Source organism: Corvus cornix, chromosome 1A (genome assembly GCF_000738735.6).
Source record: "Corvus cornix cornix isolate S_Up_H32 chromosome 1A, ASM73873v5, whole genome shotgun sequence".
Taxonomy (NCBI): Eukaryota; Metazoa; Chordata; class Aves; order Passeriformes; family Corvidae; genus Corvus; species Corvus cornix.
Window position 1 is genome coordinate 1,693,012 of NC_047057.1, and position 20,127 is coordinate 1,713,138.

Sequence of the window (20,127 nt, forward strand, 5' to 3'; positions counted from 1 at the left end):
ACCAGATCTTTAATTCAGGGACCAAGTTCATCCTCTCACCAGCTGGAAGGAGATCCCTTCATAATAACAACCCTTGAATTTCCATCTTTCCAGGCCCACTTCATCATCTCTCTTGTCTTGGACCTGGCCTTGCTTTGCCTTTGGCTTTGTGGGGATCTGACATCCTAAAATTTTCCCTGAATTTCCTTACACCCAGGCAGGATGGGAAAAGCAGCAAAACCAGAGCAGCAGCCAAATTATTTCCACCACTTCCCTGCAGCTCAACCTCTCCTCCTCCTCTCCCACCTGTAAATCCATCCCAAATCTGCTGCATCCCTACACCTAGGACGCTTTGGTGCTGCTGGGAATTTTCAGCAACAAGGGGTTGAGAGAGTGGCTCCATCAGAGCTTTCTTTACCCACAGGCCCAAATTTTTGTGAGCCCTCTGACCCCTAATAATCCCCCTAATGATACAGGAGAAAAGGAACAGCGATGAGCTGCTGAGCTTGGACCATGTTTGAGAGCTTTTGGAGATCCTTGAGGAGGAAGAGGCTGAGCCAGGAGGTATTTGGATTTCTTTTTTCTACTTTGCCTATTTATGAAGCCTTTTTTTTTTTCTTTGAAAGCAAACAAACAGTACCCACGTGCACCTCAAGCACTGAAGTGCTCTGCGCCAGGAAATGACAAAAATATTCATTACTTGCCTGAGTGTTTTAAGCTCACAGAGAGTTCGTGGGCACGTAGAAAAGCAAAAATAACAGTGCAGTGGGAAGGGCAGAGATAAAGAGGGCAGACAGGGAGGAGGGCGTGGTTGGCTTTCACCCCTTTCAGCTGGGTCTCATCAGGGTGCTTTGGTCAACCAGAAATCGCCCAGCGTGGCTTCAGTGGACTCCATCCTTTAAAAACCAGGTTCCCTGGGCAAGCTGATGTGACTTTTGGGAGGGTTTCCTACCACAGCAGACCCCTCTTGCAGCCCGCAGCCCTCCTGCTGTGCATCCTCTTTAATGTGCCTCTCACCACCGTTCGATGGACGCAACAAAATCCGCTCTGATTCCAGAGCAGGAGCTTGGAATAAAATTAGGACAAAACATGTCCAAACATGGCTCTGCAGAGGCTGCTCGGGGTGGAGGGACCACAGCTTTAATTTTGTGTGGTTTTGGGGTGTTTGGTGCACCTGAGCATTGTTCTTTCTGTAAGACACAGTCCAAGGTCCAAGGACATTTCTTTAATCACTTTATCCCGTCGTGGGTGAGGTATTTGCTGTTAATTCTTCATCCCATTTGTGCCTCTCTGCACTCAGATTCACTCCTTGGTAGGGCATTAAGAAATCACCAATAAAACAAATGTTCTGGGGTTTTCTGACTGGGAGCAATTCCTGGCTGAACTCTGGAGTCAGGAGAGGCAGGATTTGAATGTCAGTTACTGGCAGCACTTCCTAAAAGTGCATTGCAATTTGGCAAACCCTGGGGTTTGTGATCACTGGATGTGTAAAAACTGTATTTCATAGATTATTCACATATTTAACCTTTTTTATTCCTTTTTTTCCTTCACGTACTGCTTTTCCTAAGCCTCAGATTCCCAGGAATGGAAAATAAGGTTGGGATAAACAAAATAAACAGGTCAAGATGAGACACCTTAGGTGGTTAGTGGAGATTGGATCTTCTGTACCTGCAGCTAAAAATGAGCCTGGATGAAAAAATCATCCAAACCCAACCCCAAAATCTTTAATAACTTTTTTTTCTTTTTTTTCTTTTAATAAGTGAGATATCAGACTGTGACCATGAGCAAGATGAAAAGCAGAGGGTGGGAAGACAGCATGGAAATTACTAATTTCCCTCCAGGAAAATTATTCATCAGGAATACACGCAGCAATGGGTAGATGGCAATTCTTGAGTGATTTTAGCTTTGGATGCTGAACACAAAGTTCCTGCTGAAAGTTTCACCCAAACCTTCCTGGAAAGTGTTTGTTTAGAAATATTGGCATTTTGCAGTGAACAACAATGTCAGTGAAAAAGTCCTCCTGGAATATTTGCCATGAATTCCCCCGAGCCTGTGCATTAATCCAGGTACCATGTTCATTTTTATCAGGTTTATTCCTCCCTAGAGGCTGAGCCAAAGAGCTTCCAATTTACCCAGGTCATTAGTGATTTATATGATAATTGGATCTAAGTTGATTTTAACTATTTGCTTTAAATCTCCTGGGATTTGTGTTCTTGGACATTTTAATGCCACTGGAAATTTCACTGATTAAGCAAAGACAAGTATATGTACTTAATTAGTCCTGAAACCAATTAGTCCTTTGTCAGTCAAATAAATCTTGTATCTGGACTTCCAATGAGTTCTAAGAATTTTGGGGTTTGACCTTTGTGGGCCTGAGAGTGGAGTTCAGTGCATTCCCCCCGGATGCTCATCTTTGTCCTCCTTTGTGTTTCCTGCTGTGGAATGTCTGAAATGCAGTTGTGGGTGATCACCAAAAGGGAAAAATGGACATGGGAATGACGGTGGAGCTGATCTCTCGAGGATGGAAGGCAAGATGAACATTGAAGTGCTCTGTTGGGTCTTCCTGCCCTCATGGCAATGCCCAAGAGGGTCTTTGTAGTGCCAGGACAGACTGACAGGATCCAGGGGTTGCCTGGGGTTGTCTGACTGGAGCTTGGGTGTAGGAGATGTGATCTTCTTGCCATGCATGGTGCAAGTTAATTCCTTCTCCCAGTTTTTTTCATTAGGATTTGGATGGACATCCCAGAATCACAGAATGGGGAAGGTTGGGAGGCACCACTGGAGGTCACCCAGTCCAACCCCTCCCTGCTCCAGCAGCTACTCAGGATTGTGCCCAGGCAACTTTTCAAAATCTCCACGAAAGGAGACTCCACAACTTTCTCTGGGGAGCATGTTCCCAGATCCCTTCCGTCCTTGCAGGACCTCCTGAGGATGGTGATGCCCCACCTACGTTTCTGCTCTTTGACTGTGGGACCCACAAGGACTCTGGCATGGTGAGCATCACACCCCCGCTAATTAAACTCATTGTTTTCCTCAATTTGGTGGGATCTGGTTTTGCCCACAAGTTTTTGGGTGTAGGACTCAAACTCTCCTACAATGTGACCTGTGGACTCTGAGGCTGAGTCTGACACTTGAGAAATGCCAAAATTTGGGCTCTTTTCCAGTTCTCAGGTGTGCAGGAGCAATAGGTGGAGGGGCATCAGTAAGACCAGCATCCCCAGAGATGAGGAGGAAGGGGCAGATGTGGGGTCTGGATTTATCCTGCCCAGGGGAGGAAGCTGTGCTGGGGGGGCTGGGATGTGGTGGTGGAAAAGGTCTGGAAGATGAAGAAGGTGTGGCTGTAAATTTGAATAATTCCCCTTGTTTCCTCACAGTCCTTGTCCATCTGAGATTCTGGAATGTCCAGAACTGGGGTTCAGGCTCAAGTTCAACACTTGTCCAGCCAAATTTATCCTCCACCCTTTGATCCTCCTGCTATGAGCCCTTCCAGTGGATTTCCACTGCAGCAGGGAACGACCCCTGGGAATAGATAGAGGAGGTCATTCTGCCAAGGGTCAGGGAGGAAGTCTGAGATGGAGCCAAGAATAGAGCCCTGCTCCGTTCAGCTCCCTTCTCCTGTCCTTCTTCCCAGCAAGACAAACAGCTGGACACATCCAATCTGCTGGGGTCAGGAGCCGAGCCACAGGTCAGAGCTTGGGAACAAAGACGCTTCTGTCTGCAAGGCTCTGATCTGGGCTGAGGCTGAGAGTCACGGCTGGCTCAGATACAGATGGGTCTGGGGGTGGGAGGCCAAGGCTGAGCAATGATTATCTGGGAAAAGAAACTGGGGGAGAGAGGAGTGTGAAGGGATGAGTGGGTGGAGACTGGGCAAGGTGCAGCTCTGTCCATGGGGCAGCTCATCCCAGCGCAGTGATCACCAGCAGGAGCCGTGGGTGGCTCAGGTCCCCCAGCTGGAGAGGAGCTGTCTACAGAGAGCTGGAGTTTAATTCACTCCCAAGCCTGGATGGATTGTCTGCTCCCCACTCCAGTTGGAAGCCCTTTTCTAGGATGTCTGAGAGCTGTCATTTATTATCCACAGAAACTATAAGCTGAAATCTATAGCTGCAGCCTCAGTGAAGGGTAATTCCTGCTGCAGCCGGGAGCTGATGCTCTTAAAATGAGACTCTTCCTGCACAAAGCAACCCTTTAATGACTCTCAAATGCAGCTCAGACAACAACCACACCACTTACACCCTCTCCAAAGATCCGGGCTCTGCTAAGTGGATTAACTGCTTAGGGAACTCTCCCAGCGTAGTGGCCAAGCTCCGACCTTATAATGGCCCAATTAAAAGGTCATTGTTGCTTAGGGTCGCAGCTTCCTCGCAGGAAGAGCTTCCACACTCCCCTCTGCCACAAAAGGCCAATATTGACATTTTAATGTGTTAACGATGGAGCAATAAATTCATCCTTTGGATTCCTCTCTGCGTTTTGGAAGGCACCAAAGAGTTAATATCAGAGATGCTTGCAAAGCTGGGAAGCACAGGAAAACCTTGTTGTCAGGGTTTTGTTGGGAAATTCTTCCCATGGGGACAGATTCCTTGTCACCTGCTCTGACAGTGAGGAGAGCCAGGCTGGGTTCACCCCAGGCAGCTCCTGCACCCACCAAACTGGAGCCACCCTGGATTTACCAGCCAGAAATGGCATTTCTTGTTGTGTTGGCAGCACAAAGCCACCATCAGTCCTTGCCCACGGGAATTATTCCACCCTGGTCCTGACCCAGCTCTCCACGGGAAGGTTCGCAAGTCCTTCCATGTGTGGTGCCCCTCAATCCATGGCTGGATCTTGATGACCCCTGGCAGGAGAGCCCAAGTCATCCTGCTGTGACCACACCAAGGCACCCAGACTGAGATTCCAGGAGCACCTGTTTCCCTCCAGGCTGTTTAAGGAAACCCTGCTGAGGATGGGACACGGAACTTTCCCGTCTTTGGAGGATTCTCCATCACCTTTTTTTTGTTAACAGTACTTTGGCAAGCAGGGGCATAGGTGGGGGTGGGGGGGTTAATTCCTAGCAGAAGCACTGCAATCCCTCTGCTGTCACCTGCCTGTCTGGTCCCTAACCTTGAATGATGCTCCCTGGCATCCCCAGGGACTTCCTCTGATTGATTGATCTCTATCTAAGCTGGCAGATGAAGGAGGGTATTTACTGCACAGCAGAGAACCCTTCAGAAAGATGCTTTATTGTGGCTGCCCAGAGAACAGGAAATGCAATAAAGCACCGAGAGACAAAAGAAGAGAGGTAAATACACCCTGCTACGTGTTGGGAGAGAGGGAAATGCCCCCTCCTACCTGTTGGGAAAGGGGAAAATGCCCCCTCCTACCTGTTGGAAAAGGGGAAAATGCCCCCGTCCTGCCTTTCAGGCCAGACCAAAAGCTGGAACAGCCCATCCTGCCCACTCACACAGGTCACTCCTTGGCCATCACCTGCAGAAAGGGACGGCTGCTGTTCTCCAGCTGATGTATTGACCCAATAAAAGGTATTATTACATTGCCTATCAGCACTGACTGCAGCAGAGTGCTTTGGAGAGAGTGATGGCTCCCTTTGGAGATGCTCAGAGCAGGAATAAGAGGGTGTCAGCACGGAGGATTCCTCTGTCTGGAGGGAGCAGGGCTCTCCAAAGACATTCAACAGGAACAGCTGCTTTTCTCTGGAGTGCATTTTGGAGAAAGGGGAACGAAGCTTTCTGTGTTTTACACTGAGGTGCAGAGCAAGTTTAGATCCCAAGGATTCACCACTCCTGTTGGTGAGCATGAGCTCTGAGGCTGTTTTTATCAGCAAATTGACTCCTGCAGATGGTGTGGGGTCAGAAATGTGCTCTCTGCCAGCCACAGGTGTGTATTTGTGCACCTGCACACATGGGCACAGCCATCCTCCTGCCCACCTTTCCCTGCACAGCATATTCTTCCTCCACAGCAACGAGGAAATAGGGGGTTTAAGAGTTTCTGGGGCTTCTCCTGGGTTTTGCTGTTTGTTTGATCCAGGGGTTCTGTGTGTGACATGCAGGAGCAGCCCAGACCCCAGAGCAGCTCGTCTCCCTCCCTCAGGTACTCGGAGCACCAGGCTGCACCCTCAGCAACTTCACCTTTCCTTTTCCCCTGGTCCTGCAGGTCTTGGTGTGACAGCCTGGCACCGTTTATGGGCTGGGGAGGGATTTCACCTCCTAGAAGGATATAAAGTTGTGGTTAAGGCCTGTTCTGAGGTGCTGGAGGAGATGGCAATCTCGTGGGTGAGATGTGTCATTCAAATTGTCCCGTCTGCAGGGCTCAGGGCTCTGGGGCTTTCCCACTGCTGCTCAGCGGGGTCACCTCTGTGCCATCATTACAGGGACCCAAATGTGCCACGTGGCTCATTGTCACTGCCTCATTCCTGGCGTTCTTTACCTGGAATTTGGCCTAATGAGGACCCCAGTTGTAAGAGCACAGACGTGTTTCTGCTCTTGACAGGATAATCCTTCCTTCCTCTCCTGCCACAGGGCCCACGGACAGCTTCAAGGCAAAGCCCTGGGCATTATCTGGTTGTGGCTTTGTTCCCTGCTCTGGAGGTGCAGGGATTACACGGAGGGGCCGGAGGGGCCGGGGCTGATCAGTCAGCACCGATTGTCTCATTCACAAAAACGCTCCTTTTGAAACTTCAAATGGTGCTCCCGAGCTTTGTGATGCAAGGAGGAGTCACAGGGAGACAGAGAGGGATGCTCCGCAATTCAATCCAGAGCTTTCGTGGCCAAATGTCCTGGAAATGCCACGGTAATTATGAAACTTGGTGCACATTCCCAGCTGCAAGCCTGGCAAACACCCCTGTGCCTCCCCTTTTCGTTAGGTTTGATTTTTATAAAGGTTTATATTATATATATATGACACACACGCAGACACGTGAACGCTGAAAGCAGTTTTAAATTACAAATGGATTTTCCCTGTCCATAAATCACTGGGGAAATTCGCTGTAACAGCCCCAAACAACCTTGCCCTCCTCACCCTGGCCGGAGGGAGAAGGCACCCAGGGTGTGCAGCTCCCACTGCTCATCCAGGGCTCCCTGTCAGTCACCCTGCTCCGAAAACATTTGCAGCAGAGGTCAGAGCTGGTGCAGCAGCAGCCCCAGGTAATTCCAGTGGAGTGCTGGCCGTAACCTAGAGGTGAGATAAGGATGAAAGGGAGAGGAGCTGTCAGGGAGGGAGCGTTAATGGAAGAGTTTCCGCTGTGCGAGCTCTGGATGAAGGCTCCTGGTGGTCTTGAGTTCCCTCTAACAAGTCCTCGTGCTGCTGGATATAAAATAAAGTGCCAAGGGCAGGTTACAAACACAGAGGCTGTGCTTGGAGCTGTGCCCTCCCAACACTGGGTCATGCTGAGGGCTCTGTTCTCCTCCTTCCTCCCTTATTTTCCACTCTCTTCCATTCTCACCTCACGCTGCCTCTCCAGCTCTGTCTCTCCTTTTCCCATGAGAGCTGGGAAGAGGCAGAGCAGCACCCATTCCCTCAGTGCTGGTCCCAGGGCTGGGGCATAAGACAAGACAGAGAGGAGCCACTCCCTGCCAACCATTCCCTGGCAACTCCTCATGCAGAATTCCTCTGGTGGAACCAACTTCTTGCTTCTCACATCTCCTGCAGGAGCCCAGATCTTCTTCACCATTCCATCCATCCTGCTTTTCCCTCTTAGGATGCAGCTCACCATGAACTGTTAAGAGGCTTTTTTGGGTTTTCTGCGCTGGGACTCTGCCTCTCCACTCCATTGGAAGGATGTATAGAAGAAGTATAGAAGATGTATGTAGAAGTACAGAAGGATGGAAAGTAGCTGGAACATCAAGATAATCATCATGCTCCTTTCTGACCATGTGAGAGTAATTTAGGTATTTTTAGGACGTGGCCATGTGATGTATTTCAGCTCATTTTCTGTGACTCTTGGATGCACAGGTTCGTGCATGTTTGCCAGGTGGGCTGAGGACTGTGGAACAGCACTTCCATCACAGTTTTGACAATGACCATCAGAAGGCTCCTTTCATTTGACCTGTTGGTGACTTTCCACAAGAGCAAAAAGATCTGAGATCTGTTTCCATGCCCACAGATTCATGAGAATTCCTGAGGGCAGCTGGCCTCCTCTGGATAGCTCTGGATTCTCAACTAGATTTGAAGCATTCATACCCAAACTCCAAGATCCCTGGAAAGGGTTTGGGCTTGAAGGTTTTGCTTTTCTCCTCTTTGCTTCTGTGCTTGATCTCTGTGGTTTTGTTCTTTGCTCTCTGGTTTGACCCAAGCCAACAGCCAGTGGTGAGAGTGGTTGGATGCCAAGAAAAAAAGCTGCTGTCGTGTCACTCTGAGCCAGAATAGTTTGCAAATACTGGGGGAATGTGGGCAGGGAGTCCCTCTCCTCCCTGCAAAATCCACCCAAATTCCCCTGCAGACAGAAAGGACAAAGTTGATAGGAAAGGCAGAGCTGTGAAATAGCAGAACTGTGAGGACAGGCTGAAATGAATTCAGCAGTTCTAGAAAAGCTACCAGGACATCTCAGGAGCTGCTGCCAATGACTCTGTGGTTGTTCTGCAGGAAGAAGAAGATCCTGGTCAGATCCAGGCTGAAAGGCACCAAAGCAGGGATTTTTCTCAGTGAGGAAGCGTGGTGCAAATGTCAGAGGAGAGCTGGGAGGATGCACCTGGGTGGAAACGAGTCACAGGACAGCTGTGCTTGGGAGGGAGGGTTTGTCTGATAAACATCCCAGCAAAGCAGAGGGTGTTGGGTACCAGGAACTCGGGGCTGCCTCTGTCCCGCTCATGTAGCCAGAAATGAGAACCATTCTCCTGTGCAGATGTTGTCCTGATAAATAGACAACTGGGTTTGGAGGAACAGGAAGGAGTTGGGAAATTGCAGGTCAACTTTGGGTTTAAGCTCAACTTTCTTACGTCTTTAAGCAAGGGATAGAGAGACATGGACTAGAATTAATACAGGAACCCCTTAGATATTATTTTGATGGCTACATGGAGTAAAAACTGGTAGAAACCCAAATGAAACACAGAACCTTCATGTAGAACTGGACGAGCCTGCCACCAATTCCAACGTGTCTTGCCAGCACTGGGTTTTACTGGAGGGCCCCCTCCAACATCTCCTGGCACGGAGTACAACGAGCAGTGCTGGCCACAGCTGAAAGGGGCTGTGGTGAGGGCTCGGTGCTGTGGAAACTCCCCAAGTTTTGCTTTCCAAGCCATCCAGGGATGGTTCTGTTGGCAGTTCCCTGCTCTCAGACCACACTGAGCTGGTGCATCGTCACTGTGCTGCATCTTTCTGACAGCAAGTGGATTTTAAATATCCCACTACTTTCAAAAGGTACCTTTAGGGCTTCATCTTGGCTCACTTTTCTTGCCAGGATTTTTTCTTTTCATAGAGGAAACACCCCCATGTCCTCTAAAGTATCACTCGGAGCTGACATTTGCTCTGAAACTTCTGCCACACTGTAGCCCTGAGGAAGCCATTTCAATAATGACATATCAGTGTCCCTAAGTTCTGTAAAGTGTTTTAAAAACCAGCCCTAAGGGTTTGATTTACCTGATGGGACCTCATGCATGCCCCAGCAGGCTGGAGGGTCTCGTCTTTCCCTCCTAGTTCCCCAACAATTACAACTGTCCTGTACTTTTTGTCCATCATGCCCAGCATAATTAAAAAGCAATTTTTGGCTTTTTTGGGTTTTTTTTGCAGTGTCTTGATGATTTATAGACAATGAGATTTTATCAGCAGAGCACCACATTAAGAAAATGCTTGTTAATTATCTTCTGCTTAATATGATAATTTAGCAAAAAAACAACACCTATTAAGAGCTTCTCATTAGGTGAAAAGCTTCCCATTTTTTAACACACAAAGTGTCCCAGTTAATGAGGTTCACCTTCGATTTGTAGCTCGCTCGGAGATTAAAAGCTCCCTCCATTCATAACTCCTCACACGGCTCCGTTTGTAAAGGCTCCAGTTCCTGTCTGTGGCTCTGTCTCTTCAAAGGCGAGGTGACCAACCCCCCTCTCCTCCCATGAAAGCCTTTCCAGCCTCTCCCACACTCTCCTGCTGCTTCTCTTTTTGTGGAGCTGGTGGTGCTGAGGTGGAGGTTTGACAGGACCAAAGCGAGCCTGCGGTGGCGGGGACAATTCAAGGCCTGTTCCGTGATACCGAGCCCCACTTCTGATCTCTGTGACATCACTGAGTCCACTGAAACTGGTGGAGTTTGTCACCTTTCAGGAAAATCACACTTTGGCTGCATGCAGTGGAATTCCCTCCTTTCATTCTCTGTTTGAGGAGGAACTCTTTTGGGGAGTAAATCTGGTATTTGCGTAGGGGAGTTCTACCTTAGGGTGAGGATTATTTGGAAGGAGGGGTCTTGCCTTCTGGAAAGGTGGCTCCTTGATGAGATCCCTCCTTGAGAGTGTTGTGTTTACAAATGCAAACCACATTCAGGTGTAGCTTCGTCCTTTTCTCCCCTTTCTCCTGGATGAGGCCATGTGGCCGTGCTGATGATTTTTCCTGCAAGACCCCATAGTTTTTATGGAAACCTGACCTTTACAGGTGGGGTAGGAGGCTGCTGCTACTCTTCAGGAGAGTTTTTGAAATCCCAAGGTACATCTTACCCACTTTGTCCAGCTGGAGAATGCTCTAAAATCCCAGTAAATGCTTCTAAATTCCACCTCAGTTTCTTTCCTTCTCGTTGCAGGGCTGGGAGTTGAACTTGAGGGCCTTTGTGGGTCCCTTCTAATTCATCTTATTTTGTGATTTTGGAGTAGATAGCAGATTCCATCTGTGTACCAAAAGCAGGCACCCTCCAGCATTTCCATTACAAATGTTTAGGGAAAATATTTGCGACCAAACTCCCCCAAGTTAAGATTTCCTGTTGCCATGTTTCTTCCCCCTCACCATTTCTCCCAAACTTTGCCACCCACCATGAATATTCAGCCCAGCTTTGTAAAAACCGAGGGATGAAAAGAAATTCCTCCATCCTCCCCTTTTACACCCTTCCTTTTCATCCCTCAGCCATTCAAGCCTGGCCTCTATCCGAGCAGATCAGCCAGTTTAATTTCATCGTGGCCCGTGGATTAACGATGGTATCGAGCCTGTAAAATGGCTGTGATAATCAGATTGAGAGGGCCCACGTTTATCTCCCCTGGCGAGCAGCAGCTCAGATAAGCTCCACGCTGAAGAGAAGGGCTCTTGCTGGTGTGTTTTTTTTTTCTTTTTCACTCTTGCAAACTCATCCTGAAATGTGAGATGCGAGTTGGGTCCTCTCTGTCTTACAGCACGTCACGAGTAATAAAGGCTCGGCAGCCCAAATGAAGAACTTCTTGACAGCTCTGTAAAATATCCTGTCTTCAAATTATGCCTTTGGGGACCCGTCTCCCACCTCGCTGCTGTCAAGAGCCTGGTGAGCGTGGAGCTGCCTGGAAATGAGTCAACAATTTGAGCGGGCAACTGGAAGGAGTAAAACCCAGCGCTGTATTTGATTAACGCCGAGGCGATGAGAAGGAATAGGGAAAAAAGCTTCCTTTTGTCACTGCAGTTAACAAATCTGTCTCTGAACACAGACAGCAGCTGCAGGAAGAGGGCACTTTATGCGTTGCCCTTTTTTAGGACAGATCACTTGAAACACTTTAGTCACGCTGCTTTAATCATCTTCTGCAAAGCCCCAGTAATCAGAGTCTTCTCACGCAAGCCTTGTAAGCAAGCCCCTCCAGGCTTCACAGTCATGTAAATAAATAATTACATCCCAAATTCTGCATTAAAAGGACATTAAGGCTACAAAGATGAGTGCTCAGAAGTTCGGAAAGGGCAGGTTGCTGGTGGCCCGTGCCCACGTGGGGACAGGCATTAGGAGAAGAGCTCTAATTGCACGAGGGTAAAGGATGGGAGGATGTCACCTAAGCTGCCTCTCGTGAGATGCTCCCATGGCCTGGAACATCACCTTTGTCACACCTCTGGCTGGTGACACGCTCAGCACTCGTTTCTTTGACATGACATTATATTGAACGTACAAGGAGTGCAATTAAATGTGTTTTAGACGAGGGCTGTGAAGTTCTTTAGGGAGAGCAGGGAACGTGGTTCGTGGTTATCCCACTGCAAAGTAAGGTGCGTTTGGTGGCAGTTCCCAAAGCTGGGACATTTTTGGATTAGGACAATGGATGGACACATCCATGTCTTGCAGGTGGGATGTGGACAAGGCAATTTATTGCTCTGGTGAATCAGGAAAGGTTTATAGCCAGGAATCTCCTAAGCAGAGGTAGAAGAGCCCCTGGACACAAGTGTCTGCCCATGGCTGAGGAGCCTTTCCAAGGGAAATCCCTGGATGTGCTGGTTTTGGCTGGTGTAAAGTAAATTTTTTTCATAATAGCTGGAATTGGGCTGCTTTGGGTTTGACAACACTGGGATGCTTGGGTATTGCACAGCAGCTCTTGCACAGAGTCGAGGCTTTTTGAGCTTCTCACCCTGGGGAGGCTGGGGGTGCACAAGAGCCAGGACAGCTGACCCTAGTGACCAAAAGGACATTCCAGACCATGTGGTCAGTATTTAGAGCTGGGAGGAGAAGAAAGATGTGGGGATGGTTGGAGTGATGGCATTTGTGTTCCCAAGTCACCATTACAGGTGGTGGAGCCCTGCTGTCCCGGGAATGGCTGTGGTGAGAAGAGGGGAGTCAATTCCTTGTTTTGCTTTGCTCATGGCTTTTGCTTTCCCTATCAAAATATGTTTATCCCAACCCATGAGTTTTCTCACTTTTACCCCTCCCTTTGTCTCCCCATCGCACTGGGATGGGTGAATGGATGTGTGGGGCTTTTTCCAGCTGGGATTGAACCACGACACTGGATTGGTTCTCTGCTAAACCCACAGCTCAAGGAGATGACCTTGAACAACCTCATCTAAATTCAGAGCTGGTCTAACTTTGGAGTTGGCCTTGCTTTGAGCGGGGAGCTGGGCCAGAGATGTCCCTTCCAGCCCAAGTTACCCTGTGAGTCTCCAATTTATTCTTTGTTTCCTGTTGATTGTGTGGCATTTTCACTTAAAACCTTAGGGTTTAGTAAATCTCCAGTTTCCTTGACTTATTAAGGGAAGGAAAAATCTCATAAAGATCCCTTTTTTTTTTTTTTTAAACAGGATCTGTCTCCTCTGCTGCAGAGGAGCTGTGAAGGTTGTGGTCTGCAGCAGTGGCTTGATTCAGATCAGGAACTAATTCTTGGCCTAAGCTCATTCCAGAAACACAACCTGACCACGACTCTACTTCTTTTTGCCCTCTCATCCTTTGCATAATGTCTCGGATTCATTAATGTATTTTAAACATTTAAATCCTGATGATTCCTTTTAAAAATTAAATCTTGATTTTTCATTTCTCCTCCTTCAAAAGAGAATTTTTGGGTTGTGACCAGCCCTATTTCAGCCTTGGCTCTCCCACAAAAGTCCCTTCATCTCACACACACAGAAGGTAATTTAAACTAAAATCTTCTTTGTTGACCATTCATTGAAACCAAGCAATCCACTTTGTAAAAATGTTGAATAGTTAAAATTGCAGCTAAAAATTAATGATACCTTAGAGATCTGAAAAAGAAAGCTCTAAAAAAGGCTCAGCTTTGGAAAGAAATGAGACTTTGCAGCTCAAATCAAGCAGCCCTAATGGATGTATGTTTTTTATCTGTGTATCAGCTCCTGGAATTTACTGTGAGGATCACATCCCGACTTCATCTCAGGAAAGTGCTCTGAAAGGAAATTCGTATTCCCATGGAAATAAAGGATGGGGTCACCCCCTGAATGACAGGGAGAAACCTGTGTCTGCCTCCGTAAGGAAATCGTGTCCTGGGAGCCAAACTCTGCAGACAAAACCCATTCAGCCGTGTAACCAAGATTATAATGTAATAATATGTATGAAAGGGCTTGAATTCGAGTATCCACACTGGCAATTTGGGCATTTCCTAGCTTTGATTTTAAAACACTGATGTTCATTTTGCTCAGGGTTATCTCTAACTTTTTTCTTCTTCTTAGCTTTTCTCCTATTTTTTTACAGAAAAAGGCTGAATTTTCATGAATTCCCCCCTTCATGCCTGCTCTGTTGGTTGTCACCAGGATTCATCTCTGAGACTCATCCTGCAGAGCTCGTGCTAAGTGTGATGGGGTGCTCTGTGTTGAGCAGCAGGTGAGAGTAGGAGAGTCTCGTTTCTGTCTCCTGATAGTGGAAAAACTGTGGGATGGGAGCACCAGGCTACATCAGTGCTGACAAACACAGGGCGGGATCTGGGCCGGGAGCAGGATTCTTGGAGAGGTTTTGGTCCAAGCTCAACAGTGCATCCTGAAATGATGCCTTGTCATGGTTTGGACAGTCAATATTCTGTCCCATCAGTCCAGAGACTCTCAGCCAATATCTGCTTGTGTCAAGTTCTTCTCTCTCATTCCTTCTCTGTTGTTTACTCTTTCTGGTGACAGGGCTGTAAGGAATGTCCTGTGATGGATGTCCAAGAACTTTGGGCTTGTCTAGTTTGGAGAAAAGGAGGCTGAGGGGCTCTTCGTTTTCCTGAGGATGGAAAGCAGAGAGGGAGGTGCTGATCTCCCTGGTATCCACTGATAGGACATGTGGGAATGGTTCAAAACTGTGCCCGGGGAGGTTTAAACTGGATATTAGGAAGCATTTCTTCACTGAAACACTGCAAAAGGCTTCCTAGAGAGGTGGTAAATGCCACAGACCTGACAGTGTTGAAGAGGCATTTGGACAATAAAAACAGGCTTGAACTTTGGGACAGCCCTGAACTGGTCAGGAAGTTGGGCAGGATGGTGATTGTAGGGCCCTTCCAACTGAAATATTCTATTCTATTCTATTCTATTCTATTCTATTCTATTCTATTCCATTCCATTCCATCCTTTCTTCAGTCATTGTCTGGGAAGCCAAAAGGGGCCCTGATGAATTAATGGAGAAAAATTTTCTTGCTCCAAATTCTTGTCCTAAATAAGAGGGGACCATCGCTGGGGTGGACTAGCAAGGCAAATCTTCCAGGGTTTATCCAGCTGCTTTTCTGGATGGGGGAGGGGAAAGAGCATGGCCAGTGCACACAAATGACTCGGGGGATGTGGTCACCATGTACTAACAAGCTTTTCCTAAATAATTGGAAAGCCAAAGTTTTTGGAGGTTTTTTAACTTAGCAAATACACGACCCCCAGGGAGTGGAAAAAGCCATTCCCCGGGTATCAGAATGACTCCATTCCTCTTTTCTCGTGTCAAATCCCCATTCCAAAGCATGGAAGAGTTGGTCCTGCTCCCCTAGAAAGCTGAAACAATATTTTTTCATGGTTTTTCCGATGCATTTTTGCTCGGAATGAGTTGCACTCATTTTTTATTGAAACCCTCCTCCCCTCCTCCCTGTTTCCACCTCCTCTGGCAAATAACAACACGAAGAACCAACTCCCCAGCCTGCAGCAGGCACCCAGCTTGGGAAGCATCAGCTGGGCCAATTAAACTTTGGCAAAGTAATAAAGATCAGGAAACAGGGTGTGAGCAGCCCGAGTGGCCTGACAGCTTTAAGGAGCAGCTGAGGATGGGGCTTGGCATCAGAAAGGGAAGCAAATGAGTCTCCTTCTAACTACCTTCGTGGTCGTTAGCTGAGCCTGCTGTAGCCCTCACCTGCTTCTCCTGCTGACCTCCTGACCCCCCAGACTTTATTTTACATCCCTGCACAATGTTGATTCCGTGGGTGAAGTCTGGATTTTACTTCTTCGTGTTGCTCGTTCAGCATCATTTAAACTGCACTTAACTTGAGGCTGCTCTTACCCCTGCCAGTCACTTCACACTTGGTCCCATTAAATTTCATATTCTACTTCTGTGCCTCTTCCTGTTCTCTGTGAAGAAGAACAAATGGTTGTGTCCTCCTGAATTCCAACCACTGCCCTCATTCCATTATCTCCAGAAAATTCAGTGATCTCCCATGTCTGAATCAGTAATGAAAAAAGCCATTACAGGGTACCAGCCCCAAATGAAGGTCCTGGTGAGATTTGGTGCTTTTTTAGCACTGCAAAACACACAATTTCAAAGACCTTTGTATGGACCACGATTATAAAAAGTAAAAGTTATAGAATCCCAGGATAATTTGGGTTGGAAGGGACCTTAAAGACAGTCTTGTTTCAACCCTTCTGCCATGGCAGGGACACCTTCCACTAGACCAGGATGCTTCAAGCAGTCATGCCTGCATTGCTTTCTTTCCTTTCCTATTTGTCTTTATCTATATCTATATCTATATCTATATCTATGTCTATTTCTATATCTATGTGAATAATGCTGCTCTAGACCTCTTTCCCTGCTTTCCAAAGGAATTATCTTCTCCTCACAGGATGTTGCAGCCATGGAGGGTGGTTTTAAACATGAATTTTTGTCTATTGGTGACATATAATTTTGGCCACAGCCATTCATGGTGTTGGGCTGGTATCAGGTGTTATGGTTTCTGTTTACGGGTCCCAAATGAGCTCAGAGGTTTTTCTTTAACCCCTGTAACTCCACACTGAGGGATCAGCTGTATCCCAAAGAGAGACCCTGCTGCTCCCAGCTTATTAGGGAAGAACTTGTCAGGCCATTGCCTTGCTTTAAATTGACCTGACTTTGCCAAGGCTTGGGCGAAGTGTGTGACATGTTGGTGCCACCCTGTCAGGTACCTGCGAGGTGTCTGCACATGGTGGCGGCACATATTCAGGGTGGAAAACACTATTTTCTGGAATGATCTTCAAACAAAAGTCATTTTCTCTTGTGCAGCTACCTCCAAAGGACCACAGTACTGGTAATTTGGCACAGTACAACCTGAATTACTTTGACAAACCAGAGTTATTCAGGGAAGAGCAGGGAGAGGATCAGGGAGCAGGTGTGTAATTCCACTAGGCAGTGACAGGTAGGAGCACATCCTAAACCAATAAATATCTCTGAAGAGTGTAAGTATCTCTCCAGAGAAGGAGAGAAAGTGATGTTGGGCAGTGAACTGGATCATGACTGGGGAGAGTAGCACTTCAGGCCAAGTATCAGAGATACCAATTCCTGATGGCTGGGGTGCAGGAGCAAGGAAAATGATAAACACTCCAGCACCTGGAATATTTAAATGTGTCACTAAGGGGACAGTCCCACCATGCTGCTGTGACAGGACACCACAGTGGCATTCCCAGCCCAGAACTAATTTCCAATCCGATTTTGGAAAGCCAGCTCACCTCCCTAAGTCTTGTGTTCCCTTCCCACATTGTCTTGACTATTTGAATTTTAAACTCTACAGGCCAGAGATGATCTCCTTAAACTGTGTTGTGCCTTGCATAAGGTGGCCTTGATTTTTTGGCACTGCTGAAATAAAACCTGTGTTTTCCACGATGCTCTGAGCAGCAGCCTTGCCACGGGGAGACAGACTGCCTGAGAGGAGGGTTGGTTTTATGAATACGACATAAAGTTTGCCCTTGGGATCCTCCTGTCTGTTGTTGCTAATGATCAGTGATTTTCCTGCTCATCTGGTATCGAAAGCAACAGGGAAAAGCTGCAAGCAGCCCAGCTGCATTATGGATGAGCTGGACATGCAGCTGGGATTGAGATGGGCTGCCCTGTGTCACCGAGATGTCCCCTCTCTGCTGGCCCTCCCTGGGAAGTGGCATCGGTCACCGCTCCCGTGGCAGCCGGCCCTTCTCACTAATTGGCTCCATGGATGTGGAGCCGGCTGGAATCTGGAATGTGCCAGCCCTGGGTCCTGCTCTGATGGCAGAGGGGTGGGGAAGCAGGGCTGGAAGAAAGGCTGCCCAGCATCAGAAGGAGCAAAAGGAGCCTCCAGGCTTGGTTTGAGTGCGGGGAAAGGCGTGTTTGTGGGGGGTTTGAAGCTCTGGTATTGATCAGCACCTAAAAGGAGCCGAGAAACAAAGACTTCCTCCTCTTTAAAGTTCGCTTGCAGAAAATAGTAGGACTTGTTCCTTGGGAGTCTGCTTCCCAGGAAAGGTTGATGTGTTGCGTGTTCCCGCTTTGCACAGGCCGCTGGAGGGTGGGAACAACACTTTGTAGCACGGAGGAGGAAGCACTTGAAAAGGAGAGAGATTTCTCTCTTCAGCCTCTTTCTCCACCTGAATTGAGAGGGAGGGCCGGGGGGGGGTCTGGGAGTGAGAGATTATTTCTCTTTAATCAACTCCGCTGAGCATCTGCCACAGAAATACTCCATGGTGGTGAGGGATTCCCCGTCAGAGACTCCCTATGGGTAAAGGCACGTGGCCAGCTTCCTTTTGGCTTCTTTGATGGCAAAACCCCCATTCTTCTGCCAGGCTGCTTTCAAATCCTGCATTCTGTGTAAAAGTAAGGCTGCAGATGCAAATCCTGCAGTGGAAAGAGGACACCTGGGTATTCTCTATGTTCGGGTATGGGTTATTGTGGGAACAGACTGCCCAGAGGAGCTGGGGTTGCTCCATCCCTGGAAATGTCCCAGGCCAGGTTGGACAGGGCTTGGAGCAACCTGGGATAGTGGAAAGTGTCCCTGCCTGTGGCGGGGGGCTGGAATGAGATGATCATTAAGGTCCTTCCAACCCAAACCATTCCATGATTCTATGATTGGAAGCCAAGCCAGCTCTCCAGTATTGGAGGCCCCAAATTGTGAGTGTTGCTGCTCAAAGCAGAGTTGGATGGAAGGTGGAAAAACAGTGAAGAGAGCATGAAACAAAATCGAGGAGCAGGGAAAGGGCAGAAGTTGGCATCAGGCACTACGTCAGGGAAAGGCTCTGTGAAAGCAGCAGACACAGCTGAATTCCTGGTCAGGGACAGACACCAGGGAGCAGAAGGCTGGATCAGTGAACAAGGAATACGGATGGGGCGGGTTCAGAGCAAGAATTCAAAGTACAGGACAGGGTTTCAAAGCTGCACATCACAGAGATGCTTCTTGCCAGCACCTGCCTGGTGTCTGGCTGCTGGACATAACCCTGGTGGGTCTGTTCTGGGTTCAGAGGGCAAACAGCAGCTCTGTGCCTGCAAAAGGACTTGTCCCGTGATTGCTGTGTGGGCTGTGATGAAGCCATATCGCTACACAGTGTGGATTCCACCTCCCAATGGGGTTTGAGAGTGTATTTTTCAGAGCTGATTTGTTACAGCGCTGTGGCCATTTCATTTGTAGGAGCTGTTGATAATTTTTCATAATTCATCGCGCCTCTGCTGAGCCTCTCTCCAAGAGTTCTGTGTGGTTTAAGAGAGGATTTTTCTCCATAACAACCCCTTGTCCCCTTCTGCCACCGATCCTGGGGTTTCCCCTCAATGGATTTAATAAAAATGCTCTCCAGGCTTTTCATCAGCTGAGAAAAATGAGCCCGCCTGCCTCGCTGCAGCTCTGCAAACTTTCCAGCTGATTTGGAGACGCTGCAGCCAATTCTGCTCTAACTCCTCGTGCTGTTGGAAGCGCAGCTTTGAATTCGCTGCATGCTGAGAGCAAACGGGGGCTGGAGAGGAGGTTCCCATGTAGATCCTGGTAATTGCAGCAAGGATGCACAAATAAAATGCAAGTGTGGCACTGTGACAAGCTGGCTGGAGCAGATGGAGTCCCCCCGGCTTGTGCTGGCCCGAGCTGAAACTGCTCCAATGCACACTGCGTGCCCTACACTGACGACTTCTGATGGATTTTTCCTCCAGCCCAAATAACAGGCCCATAATTCTGTGTCTGAGCTCCAGCTCGAGGGAATAGCACAGGGTGAGCTATGGATTTGCTGAGTTTTTTCCCCCTCTAAATGGGTTGTGTTCCAGAATTTACCCAGGTCTCCTGACAGCTGTGTTTTCTGATTTGGAAGGTTTTAGCAGGGGGTTTGATGGTGTGGCTCCACTACCTGAAGCTCAATTGATGGTTCTGCCCCAGGAATAATGCTGGAGAAGGCAGCTCTCTCATGGATCTTGTCCATTGTCTTGGGAAGGGGCTCCTTAGGTGGACAGAGGTGCTCAGCTGCACAGCCACAGCCTTTTGGGTGAGGTGGCTGCCAGGAGAGGGGAGGCTGCTGTGCCCACCTCACCCCCTCCAGACTCTTGCAGGATCTCAGTGTCTGCCAGTGCCCTGTAACCCAGCTAAACTGGTTTTGCCTGCAGCTCACACCAGCAGCACTAACAAGCCTGGTGGTCTTTGCACTGGGATCAGCACGAAGGGAAGGACTCAGGGT